An 11,358-nucleotide genomic window follows, 5' to 3' on the forward strand; every position below is an offset into this window, starting at 1 on the left:
TGATCCTTTAAGAGCAAAAATGTCATGCCCCAAATTCTAAGTCCTAGGCCAACCTCAAAGCCAGGTTGTGTCACTTTCCTGCATCTATTTTCCTTTGATAGACTTTTGGGAGTTAGCAGTGGATGCCCAAAGGAGACAAGTAGAGGAAGAGATGCTCTTTATGATTAGTGGGATATTAGTTATAAATAGAAAGGCATTGGTTATGAATAGTGAGGTATTGGTTATGAATAGTGAGGTATTGGTTATGAATAGTGAGGTATTGGCTTTGAATAGTGAGCTATTGGTTATAGTGAGCTATTGAACAGTATCTTGAAGAAGATACCACAGTGAGCAGGACCAGGAAATGAAGATGCTAGAGAAAGAAAGGGAGGAAAAGGGAGAGGGAGAGAGGGAGACCAAAGAGGGAGGGGCCTAGCGCTGTAGGTGCAGTTCATAGTACATGCTTGAGGTCCTGGGCTCAATCCCTATTGTTGCAAACAGCTAACCAATCAATCAAAGAGACCCATAGATTGCTTCTGATACACACCTGCCTTCCTTATCACTTCCATTTCCATTCTACAAAGTCTTTGCCATACCCAAAGAGTAGAAGCCATCAAAACAGTGAAGTTTCTTTTCAAAGAAGCCTCTGTTCCTCTCTCCCACCCCCATCTCTTTTTTCCTCGTTTCTTTTGCTCCTGGATCAATCCCTGCCAAGGGCAGTGGAAGTTTGGAGTCTGAGTCCCCGGGTGATCCGAGGTGACAGGCAAAGGCAGGAAGACATCTATCTGTATTCTGCAGAGTCTCTCTGCAGCATTACTGAAAAGGCATTCTGCAACCTTTAGCCGGCTTTCTTCAAAGGCTTCAGCAATTTCGATATTTTGGTTCAGTGTCACTATAGAAAAGCTTTACAATTCTAGCTTGAGAATTAGAAGATATATTTGTAATAAGAATTGCTAACCACTGTCAGCTGGCAGGCCCATGTCCATGCATGAAAATGATGCCATTAGCTTTCACAACTGTGGGCAAAATGTAAAGATCATATAAGAGAATGGGAAGAAAAACCCACCACCCAGTCTTAACTCCAGGGGATTTCTGGAAGTCAGGGCGTGTGGCTAACATGTGTGCATTTAGCCCCTTGATGAGGTAGAAAGCTCAATACCACTTGTCTTTGCAAATACTAATCCCCCCTGATTGTATCTAACTGCTTTCTCCAATAATGTTGATGAATCATGCAATTGCATTCTAATGAGGAGACTGTAAAGTCCCAGAGACAGTCAGAAGGGAGAGAGCAAAGCAAAGGAAAGCAAGGCAGGGAGCAGCCATTAATACCAGGTCTCTTCCTGCAGGCCAGTGAGGCTCAACTGGTCCCTGCAAGAAGAACAAAGCTACCCACATGCAAGTGTGGTCTGAATAGACTGTAGAATCAGGAAGGCAGGGCCCAGTTTCCTGCTCTCTCTTTTCTAAACCATATGAGCTTTGTTTGGTGGGTGGTCATCTCACACCCATCATTTCCAGTAAGATGAGTTCCTAGACAGTGGGAGACAACATTGCTGCACGTCTGCCTGTTTTGGGGGTTCAGAGTCCTCCAGTGAGGAAAGGGCATTCCTGAATTTGTAATCCTTAGATTTAGTAAGATGAAGACACCAAGAACCTTCATAGACTGGGCTTCCATGATCCTATAAACTAACATAGCCAAAGGGCCGGAACACACAGGTGTTTAATTGATGTCTGTTTCTTCTACTCCTTGGTCACATGCATTTATTACATCACCCATGTAAACATATTCTCTTTAGCACCATTTCGAGACAAGGAAGTAGGAGAAGGTGATAGACTATGACGATTTACTAAGGACAGAAGTGCTGAAATGTTGAGCTTTTCTGTCTGATGTAGACTGTGGGCTTTTCCTGTTATCCACCCCTTTAAAAACACAAGGCAGTTTCCAAGGCTTCAGCTCTAGAAAGGTTGAACAGTGGTTCCCATCACAGGGACTCATGTAGCAATGGCACAAGAGAAGGCTGGGAAACACTTCCTGACTCATTCTAGAGAGTAGGGATGGGAGGGTGGAGGCTCATGAAGATATCAGAGCCTGGGACTTAAGGGACCAGGACTCAGACCTCAGACCTCACATCTGTCACCTCAGGGCTTAAAATGAACCTTAGTACCGGTGCTCCTTATCAGGGCTGGCTTTGTAGGTTACAGTGGTTCCTAGAGTAGGCTCCCTTAATTCTAACCCTCTATGAATTACCTTTTATTTGGAAGAAATTCTTGTTAAACATTAAATGAGGAGATGGTTGTAAAACCAATGTAAAGACCAATACATTACTTTTAAATGGTAGCATTCAGAAGATATTTGAAGGTTTGCAAGGTGTTTCTCATAAGACACTCCTAAAATGTTCCCTTAAAACCCGGATATAGGAGCTGGAGAGATGATTTGGTGGCTAAGAGCACTGGCTGCTCTTCCAGGAGACTTAGGTTCAATTCCCAGCACCTACAAAACATCTCCAAACCATCTGTAATTCTAAATCCGGCATCATTCTTCTGGCCTCAGAGGGCAGCATGAAGGTTCATATATGCAGGCATACATTTAGAAAAACACACTTGTACATGAACTAAAACCCTCAAAAGTCAAACCAAAACAAAACAGATATACACAGAAGAAAAGAATGACGTTATGACTCTAACCTCCCACAACTGGGGCTTTTAGGAAGCCCCCAATTCAGGCCTAAATTTCTTGACATCAAATCAATCATATGTTGATTTGGGATAACAACACAAAGGCCTTCCAGTGGATGAATCACACTTGACTGAATTCTAGCCATACGCCTTGCACACACAACCATGATCTAATGAATACAAATACAGCAGTTCTTAAAGAGTGTTCTTCAGGACACCTATGTAGTACCCAGGCTCCCTGGGAGCTTCGTGAAACACAATTATAAGATCCCATCCCAGACCTGTTGGACGGGAGGGAACCCCAAGGGACAGACATCAGACTATGGTTATTAGAAAAGAAGCTTCCCAGAGATTCTTACTGGGGATCCACTACAGTAAGATGGAGGTTGCTGTCCCTGCCTATAGCTGACTAGAGGGGGCCATGGAACACTACCATCTCGCCCAGTTTCCAGTCTTTATTATTCACAAACCTGTGAGTCAACCAATAGATTTATGCAGATAATATGAAGTACTTCCACAGGGCCAAGAATGGTTCAGGCTCATATCGTCACACCAAGCTGAATTCTACCCCCTTGTTTCTCTAGATACCAATTAGGATAGGAGCCAAAAGGAAAAAAAAAGTTGGGACTTGGGCATAAATAAAGAGCTCATGGAAATGTGTTGCATCTGGAACTGTTTATGGGCACAATGGTAGGTATTTCTCAAAAATAGTGTCCTAAGTTCTATTATCTTGTTTAGTCAGTCAAGCAGCTATGAGGAAGCAGTATTACTATGCACAGTTCAGAGAACTGGGGATCATGATCAGGGAGCTTAATGAAATGGTCCAGGGGCTTACTGTAAGTAAAAGATGAGCCAAGTGTCTAATTTCTCATTATTGAGCCCTACCCTGGGAAAGTCCTCTTTTTCCATCTAAACTCCTAATAAAGCAAGCAGACACCAAGCATCAAGATACTGGGTTTAGTTTCTTCTGCAACTGTGTGTGGTTGATTAACAACATCCCATAAAACAGACAATGTTAATACCTATAAGCTAATGTTATAATGTAATGATCATTAGAACAGCAATCAACATCACCTGAACACGTTAATGAATTGCTGATGACTTTCCATTGCCTTAAAGGAAAACACATCTCAACAGCCAATCCCAGGAGGACACAGAAGAGAGGTATCATGATTAATAAATCAATCAGTGTAAATAGGTTAGTATGCTTGGGGAAGGGTTATCTCCATCCTCTCTGAGCTCAGACTTACTGTGCAGGTCACACATGGCCTGCCTGGCTGAACCAGTATCTGGGTTCAGAAGACTGTCACCAATCTTTTCCTTTCCCCAAGGCCATTTCTGTCCTCTCATTTAACAATAAAGAGCCAATCATAAGACAGAAGCCAGCTTGGTTTTATCTGTCTGTCCATCTGTCCTCTCTCTCTCTCTTTCTCTCTCTCTCTCTCTCTCTCCCCCTCAATTTTTGTTCTGCTCAGCTTTCCATAATTGTGGCAAACATGTCTCAAATAATCATCTTGAAAAGAAAAGAAAAAAAAAAGATTGTATGGATAACAGTCTTGGAATTTCAGTCCATGGCCAACTGACTTCATTGCTCTGGGCCATTGATGGCTCCACCTACCATGAGGGAGAAGAGGACAACTTCCATTATGGCAGTCAGGAAATCAAGAGCAGCTAACAATGCAGTAAGGTCACAATAAGCCCTTCAAAGCTGTGTTCCCCAGTTGCCTAACTTCCTTCCACTGCAACCCTTCTCCTAAGGATTCCATCACATCCCAGCAGTGCTGCAGGCTGGCCTCCAAGCCTTAAGTCCATGGGTCACTAGAGAGAGTGAAGATCTGAACTGTAGCACTACTTGTTCGAACAGGGAGGGTTTAACACTGGGAACAAAGCCAGTAACAAATTGATTCAGCTGCAGAAAGCAGTTGTTACTGCAAGAGGTGAGAGAGAGAAGAGGCAGGAGGACCCCAAAGCTCCAGACTGAAGAGGCGATACTGATACTTACCTCCTGGGACAGGCATCTCAAGAGTCAGTGATGGGAGCAATGCTGAAAATACTAAAGAAACTGCATGGTGTTTAGGACTGATGGGGGAGGAGCTGTTCCATCAGGGGAGGGTGTGGCACATGGAACCGCACATGGGACCAGGAGCTGACAGGAAGCCCAGAGAAAGGGCAGAGTACAGCACTGGAGTCTCTTCTCCTGCAGCATTTCCACATTCAGTGTTTGTTGTCTGTTTCTCTGAAAACTGTCTGGGGCATCAGTGAACACTTGGGATTTGGGTTTTCTCTGACACTCTGCAGTGTGCCAAGTCTGAAATCACAAACAAACCATTCGGCTTTTGCACATCCTACTACCTGCTCTGTGCCGACACACCTATTGGCTTATCCAGCTTTTCTCCAAGCCCTTGAGGATCATTCTATTCTAGTGTCATCTGTCAACTTCCCCCTGAGAGGGGAGGTGCCTAAGACTGCCGAGGGTCATATAACTATCTCTTCCCATCTTCAGGAAGTCCTCACCCCAGTTCACACATGAGTCTTAACAGAAGTTGACACTTGGCACTTACCAGGAAATGTCTACGATGGGTGATGCTCCAGGGCTCCTGGGTCAGTTAGTTGTCTGTGACTGTGACCAAAACATCTGAAAGAACAACTTAAAGGAAGAAGCATTCAGTTCAGCTCACAGACTTAGAGAGTTCAGTCCATGGTATTTTGAAGCCATATTATTCAGTAAAACACACTATGGAGCAGGTAAAGGAGGCAAGTCCTTTACCTCTTGACAGACAGAACGTAGAGGGAGGGGGTTCACTGCATGGTCTAGCTTTCTCCTTTTTGCCCTTTTTATATTTAGAGTTTCCAACCTATCTGACAGCATCACCTACATACAAGGTGGGTCTTCTCTCCCTTTTAGTTAATGCTTTCTGGAGAGGTCCGCCCTGGCACACTCAGATTTCTAAATCCAATCCAGGGCTTTGCAAACCTGGCTGAAGAGATGGTTCAGTAGTAGATAGTCAATCCTGAGTTCAGATACTCAGCATCCATGTAAGTGCCAAGTGGGCAAGGCAGCCCAGGTGACAGCCCTGTGCTCAGGAAAAAAAGAGACAAGATTCCCAAGAGCAAGAAAATCTAGTGAGTTCTGGGTTCAACTAACTAAAAGACCCTGCCTCGATACATAAAACAGAGAGCAATTGAGGAATATATCTGCTATCAATATCTGGTGTCCACAGACTTAGACTTATGCATACATGGGCGCGAATACACACACACACACACACACACACACACACACACACACACACACACACTCTCAAAACACACACACACACACACACTCTCAAAACACACACACACACACACACACTACATCCACATATAAACACATACAAAAACCCCTCGAAATTATCCATCATACCCCGTGCACACAGAAGGCAAATACAACACGGAATGCCCTTCTCTCCCTAAACACATTCCAGAGAGCACACAAGACAGCTGTCAAAGTGTATTCTTGTTGCATGCATCACAACAAAATGCCCTGAAGCATCTTCCACGGTGATTGGTCTTAAGAGATGCTCCAGGGAAAAGTCCTGTCTTGTCAAATGCATTTGGGAGATGTACTGATGCTAGCCCCTCTTGGAGGGTCACTTAGCAGGTTGGCATAACAAAGGCACTTAGAGAAAAACAATGGCATGCTATGCAAAAAGTTATTTGATTTGTTTCAGTTAAGCGTGCTGCAAACTTATGTGTCCACCTTTTTTCAGCTTACAACATTTATTAATATTCTGTACACACAGTGTTTTGTATTACATACTCAGAGTTATTTCCCTGGGGAAGGAGAGACTTGGGTGGGACAGAAGAAAGGCCATTGTTGTCTTTCTTTTGAGCAGACAGAGGCCATGATCTCTGAGCTCAGAGGCAGGGAGGTGGGGCACACTCTGGGATGCTGGAAATCCTGAAGTTCAGAGGGCCACCCCATCACTGAGGAGGGGTGATGTCATCATGTAATTGGATGTCCAGATCCTAATGGAGAGAACAGAGACAAGGAGACAGGAACAGTGCAGCTGGGAAAGGCTCACTAATTATCTCAGACAGAAGCTTTTTAACCTGATGCCCTTTGAAATGCTCGCTGCGCAGCATCTTCGAGTCTCCGTCAACATGGATAACTGATGAAGAATTAATAAGCAGGGCATATTAAAAACTCATACAGATCAATAAGAAAAACAACTGATGCAGCAGTGGGAACAAGGAAGGAGGGAGCCAATCTCAAAGTGGAGACAAAAAGCCAAGCACAGGAAATATAGAAAATATACCCATCTTGACAATAACCACTGGAGTGTAAACTAAAGTATTTTTTTTAATATTTCCATTGAATTATCTAGAACTCTAACTTGGTGAAGGTGAGTCTTCATAGTTATCCTGACTGCATCAAGAAACACCAGGAGGTGAGTTTGGTACACCTCTGCATGCATTTATGTGAGCATGCCCAGAGACGCACTAAAGGGAGACCACCAGCTGTGAGTGAAAAGTAGCTTCGCTCCATGGCCTGGGAGATGGGAGAAAATAACCCAGAGAAAAGATAAAGCCTGACCGTGCTTGCCTTCTCTCTCTGCTTCCTGGATGCCCCTGATGGGAGCTGCCCAATCCATCTACCATGCTTTTCACACTATGATGGTTGCTGCCTGGCTCTACCATGCTTTCTATACCACGGTAGAAGCTGTCCTGCTTACCATGTTTTCCACACCATGACGGGAGTTGCCTGGATCTACCACGTTTGGTACAACCAGGATGAACCAGAATCTCTGAAAATCCTGAGATTCTTGTCCCCAGGTATTTTGTCCCAGCTATAAGTAATTCTGACTGGCATGCTACTGAATACTGGTAGCGTTGTAAGATGTTCTATGTAGCCATTTCAGAGAATAATGTGCTCATTAAAATGTAAAATGAATGAAGCACTTCCGTTCGAAAAGTTTCACTTGTTCAGTTGTATTGTAGGCAAATGGACCGTGAGGTGTAAGGCTGTTGTCTTACTTTTGCATTATTGTAACAAAATATTTGAGATAAATCAAATTTAAAGAAGAAACAATTATTTTGGCTTACCCTTTTACAGGTTTCAGCTCATGGTCCTTGGATCTGTTGCTCTTTGACCCATGACCAGGAAGGTCATTTCAGGGAACTCAAAGGGAGGCAAGGCACTCATCATCATAGCTGGAAAGCAAAGCATGATGGGATAATGTCTGGGTACAAATACCTTCTTTAAATGCATACCTCAGATGGTCTGACTTCTTTGAGGTACCACTTTCACTACTTCCTATAGCACTGCACACTGAAGGACCGGTCTCTTGAACATGGCATCTGGAGAAACATTCAAGAACCAATCAAGAAGAGATGTTCCCCTCAGCATTGCTTGTGATTATCCTAAATCAAAGCTGACCCAAAATTCGTATACAGTGATGTGCCAAATGACCATTTAAATGCTTGGCTTTCAGGTATGCATTTCCTAAAACTGCAGAGAGACCCAATAACAAATCACCATTTAAGAGACCCAAACATGTGTTTATACACAAAGTAATGGTTGTGTCAAATCACTAGAAAAAGACTGGAGGGAAAGCCTTTCATGTCGGAAACTGCCTCGGGATGGAGCAGCTTTGGAGTTAAGGCATCAAGGAAGACCCACAGTTTATCTTTGATACTTGAAGCTCTCTAACGAGAGCATCTTTGTATGTGCTAAGATGATTTATAAAGCAAAGCAATTTTAAGTGAAGCAGTAAATCAGTATATGGTGTAGCAGAGTCAGACTTGTCTTTCAGCCGACAGGAAATAAAGAGAGTAGAACATCTGTGAATGGCTGAAAGGGGTCCTAAGCTTCGCACGTAGTACCAGCCAAGCCGCATGTGAGGGGGGAAAGCCATTTGTGCTAAAGTATATGCTGTATACCAGACTTAGTGCAGGATACTTTCCAAGTTCAGGGTCAGTCCAGTCTGTAGATGAGGATGCATAAGTTTGCTTGGGAAACAAACAAACAACCCTTGGTCTGAAATCTAGATGTGGGTAGAGACACATACTAAGGTCCAAAAGCTCCTGGAATATATACTTTCCCAGGAATATTCTCCTGTAACAACGTAGCATATTTGTATGCAGAAATTACCAAATAGAAAAGTCAATAAAGAAAAGGAAAGAGTCAGAAGAAAAGAGGTGAAAAATCTTAAAAAAAAAAAAGTCAAGAAGCAGAAAAAAACATATTCATCTTAACAGATATCAGTGGAATGCAAATTTAAGCAAGAAATTGTTGCTTTTCTTTTTATTAGTTTAGCCAACAATAAATTTAGCCTGGCGATACAGAAGGCTGGGAGCACTTGAAATGGCTTTATCCACATTTATCTGCAAACTGACAATTATAATTAAAATTTAAAGCATACATAGTCTCTTTCCCGGCCATTTTACTTCTTACATCTAGTTATACATAAATAGTTAAATTTAAGGCTCCCTGCTCATGTGCCTTCCTAACTATCATGGTATTATCTACTGCCTCAACTAGTTGTGTATATATGACTAATTCTTAACTGAAAGTAAGTTTGTTCCTTGGGGGATATGTTTAGCAATGTCTGGAAACATTTTGGGTCATCTAAACTGAAGGAAGAGGGATACTTCTGGCATTTAGTGGGCAGAGGCCAATGCTGTTAATACTCTGCAGTGCACAGCACAGCCCTGCAGAGCCAAGGATTTGCCCAGTCCAAATGGTAGAAGCACTGAGAGTCAAATGCCTTAGATCATACGTATAGGAATTACATGGAATCAGATATCTCCAGGAAGGTCCTGGCAAGGTCAGCATAAAGAACCCAACTTAACGTTTGTTCTCTGAACCTCACATTTGCCCAGTTCCTAAACTCAGATAATATAAGCAGTGAGAAATTATTGCTCACTGCCCTTTGGACCAACGTAGCTCACGTTCTCTCTGCAGCTTGTTGGAGAAAATAAATAGGAGGGCAGAAGAGCTGACGCCTGTCAAAGATAATGTTGCTACAGCTGAGGTAATGCCTAAAGAACGGGTGAAAATAGTCTCCTTGATTTTTTTTTCTCTTTCACCAGAGAAAAAGGGCTTATGATAGTCTGAACCCATTAGACTAAGAAAGTGCAAGGAATATTAATAAGTAAACAGAAATAGCTCATGTTGTATTTGGAGTCTGTTCTTTTTTTTTTTTTTTCTGATCAGATAGCATTTGGATTTGAAGATATGTTTGGATAAATAGTCTTTCTGAGCATTTATCAACTCTCCTTTCAGGACGGATTCTTCTCATTTTCAGCCTTTTAAAGTCTGTTTCCACTAGTGAAAAGGTGCCAGCAATAATTAAAGCCTAATTCTATCTCTGCATTCATTACGGAAAAAAAAAACAGAATATGATCTGTAAAGCCTTCAGAAATAATAGTCTCCATATCTTCCCAGAATAACAGCGATTTCAAATAGATAAGGTACATGGGAGAAATATCCAAAATGCAGTGTGAAATTAATTGCTGTTTTAAAAGAAGCTGTTTAAAATGCAGCCTTTAATTGACCTATTGTTGGAGACAGCTTCCACACAGTTAATAGCCACTCATTTTAGACACACGAAGACAGATTTCTAGTATTTGAAACCAGAACCAAATGATGGAGAGTGCCATGATTTGGGTGACGTGCAGCATAGCCAGATGGGCTTTTGTGAGCTATCACTGAGGCGCTGTAAAGGCAACGTGTTACCAGTGGTTCTGAGAAATATGCTTCCAGGCTGTCCTGAAACAGGGACATCTCTTACCCAGTGGGTAGATTATACCTGGAGAGAGCTTTCTCAATGGGTTGATGGCTTTTAGGAAGCACGGTGTTGGGGCCCACTGTTCCTTTCTCACTGTTCTTGTACACAAGCCAGAAATCAGAACTTTGGCTCCCTCCTCTGGTTCCTCTCACCATTCCAGTGGTTGGAAGGTTGTAAATGTAACTTTTATTCGACAGATGTAATTGTCGTCTCAGAGGGTTATTGCTGAATAAGCGCACCCTTTCTAGTTCTTTCTGATCTCCAGCTGACTGGGTCAACTCAGCTGTTCTGGCTCAAACTCCTCTCCAAGATGACTGACTCAAACTGGCTTCTCTTAGATTCTCACCATATTGCTCTGTTTCACCTCAAACTAACTCTGGCAGTTTGTTTAAGCTACCGGCTCCTTCTTACTCCCTGGCTCTTTCTGCATTAAGCTGTAACCTGTAAAACTTCCTCCTCCTTCTCTTGCTTTCTATGCCGGTCTTTTTAATTTGCCTTTCTTTCCTGTCTTGTTCTTCTGAGAGTTGGGCATAGCCTATTTCTGACTCATTCTGTTAATTCTTTCAGCGATTCATCACATTGTCTGCTGTTCCACTGATTCATCACTTTAAAACATGGCTGCGTCCTTCTCCAAACGACTTTCACCTCCATTGTGAGGGATTAAAGGTGTATACTAAGGGCTTATATGTATTCCAGCCAGATCATACTGAAATTCAGAGCATCTCTGCATTCTGGCCAAATCATAATTTTTGATGTGATTATACCTTGCCAGAGCAACCATGTTGCTGGAGAAAAACTTCTCTACAGTTCATGACATTGGAAGCTCAAAGTCTTACCAAACACTAAACTTCCATGAGACTTTAATGTTGATCTATAAAATAGATATTAAACCCATCCCAAGCTCCAATTCTCATTGCTGTTGCCCTTTTAT

The sequence above is a fragment of the Mus musculus genome, chromosome 8 (assembly GCF_000001635.26).
Source record: "Mus musculus strain C57BL/6J chromosome 8, GRCm38.p6 C57BL/6J".
NCBI lineage: Eukaryota > Metazoa > Chordata > Mammalia > Rodentia > Muridae > Mus > Mus musculus.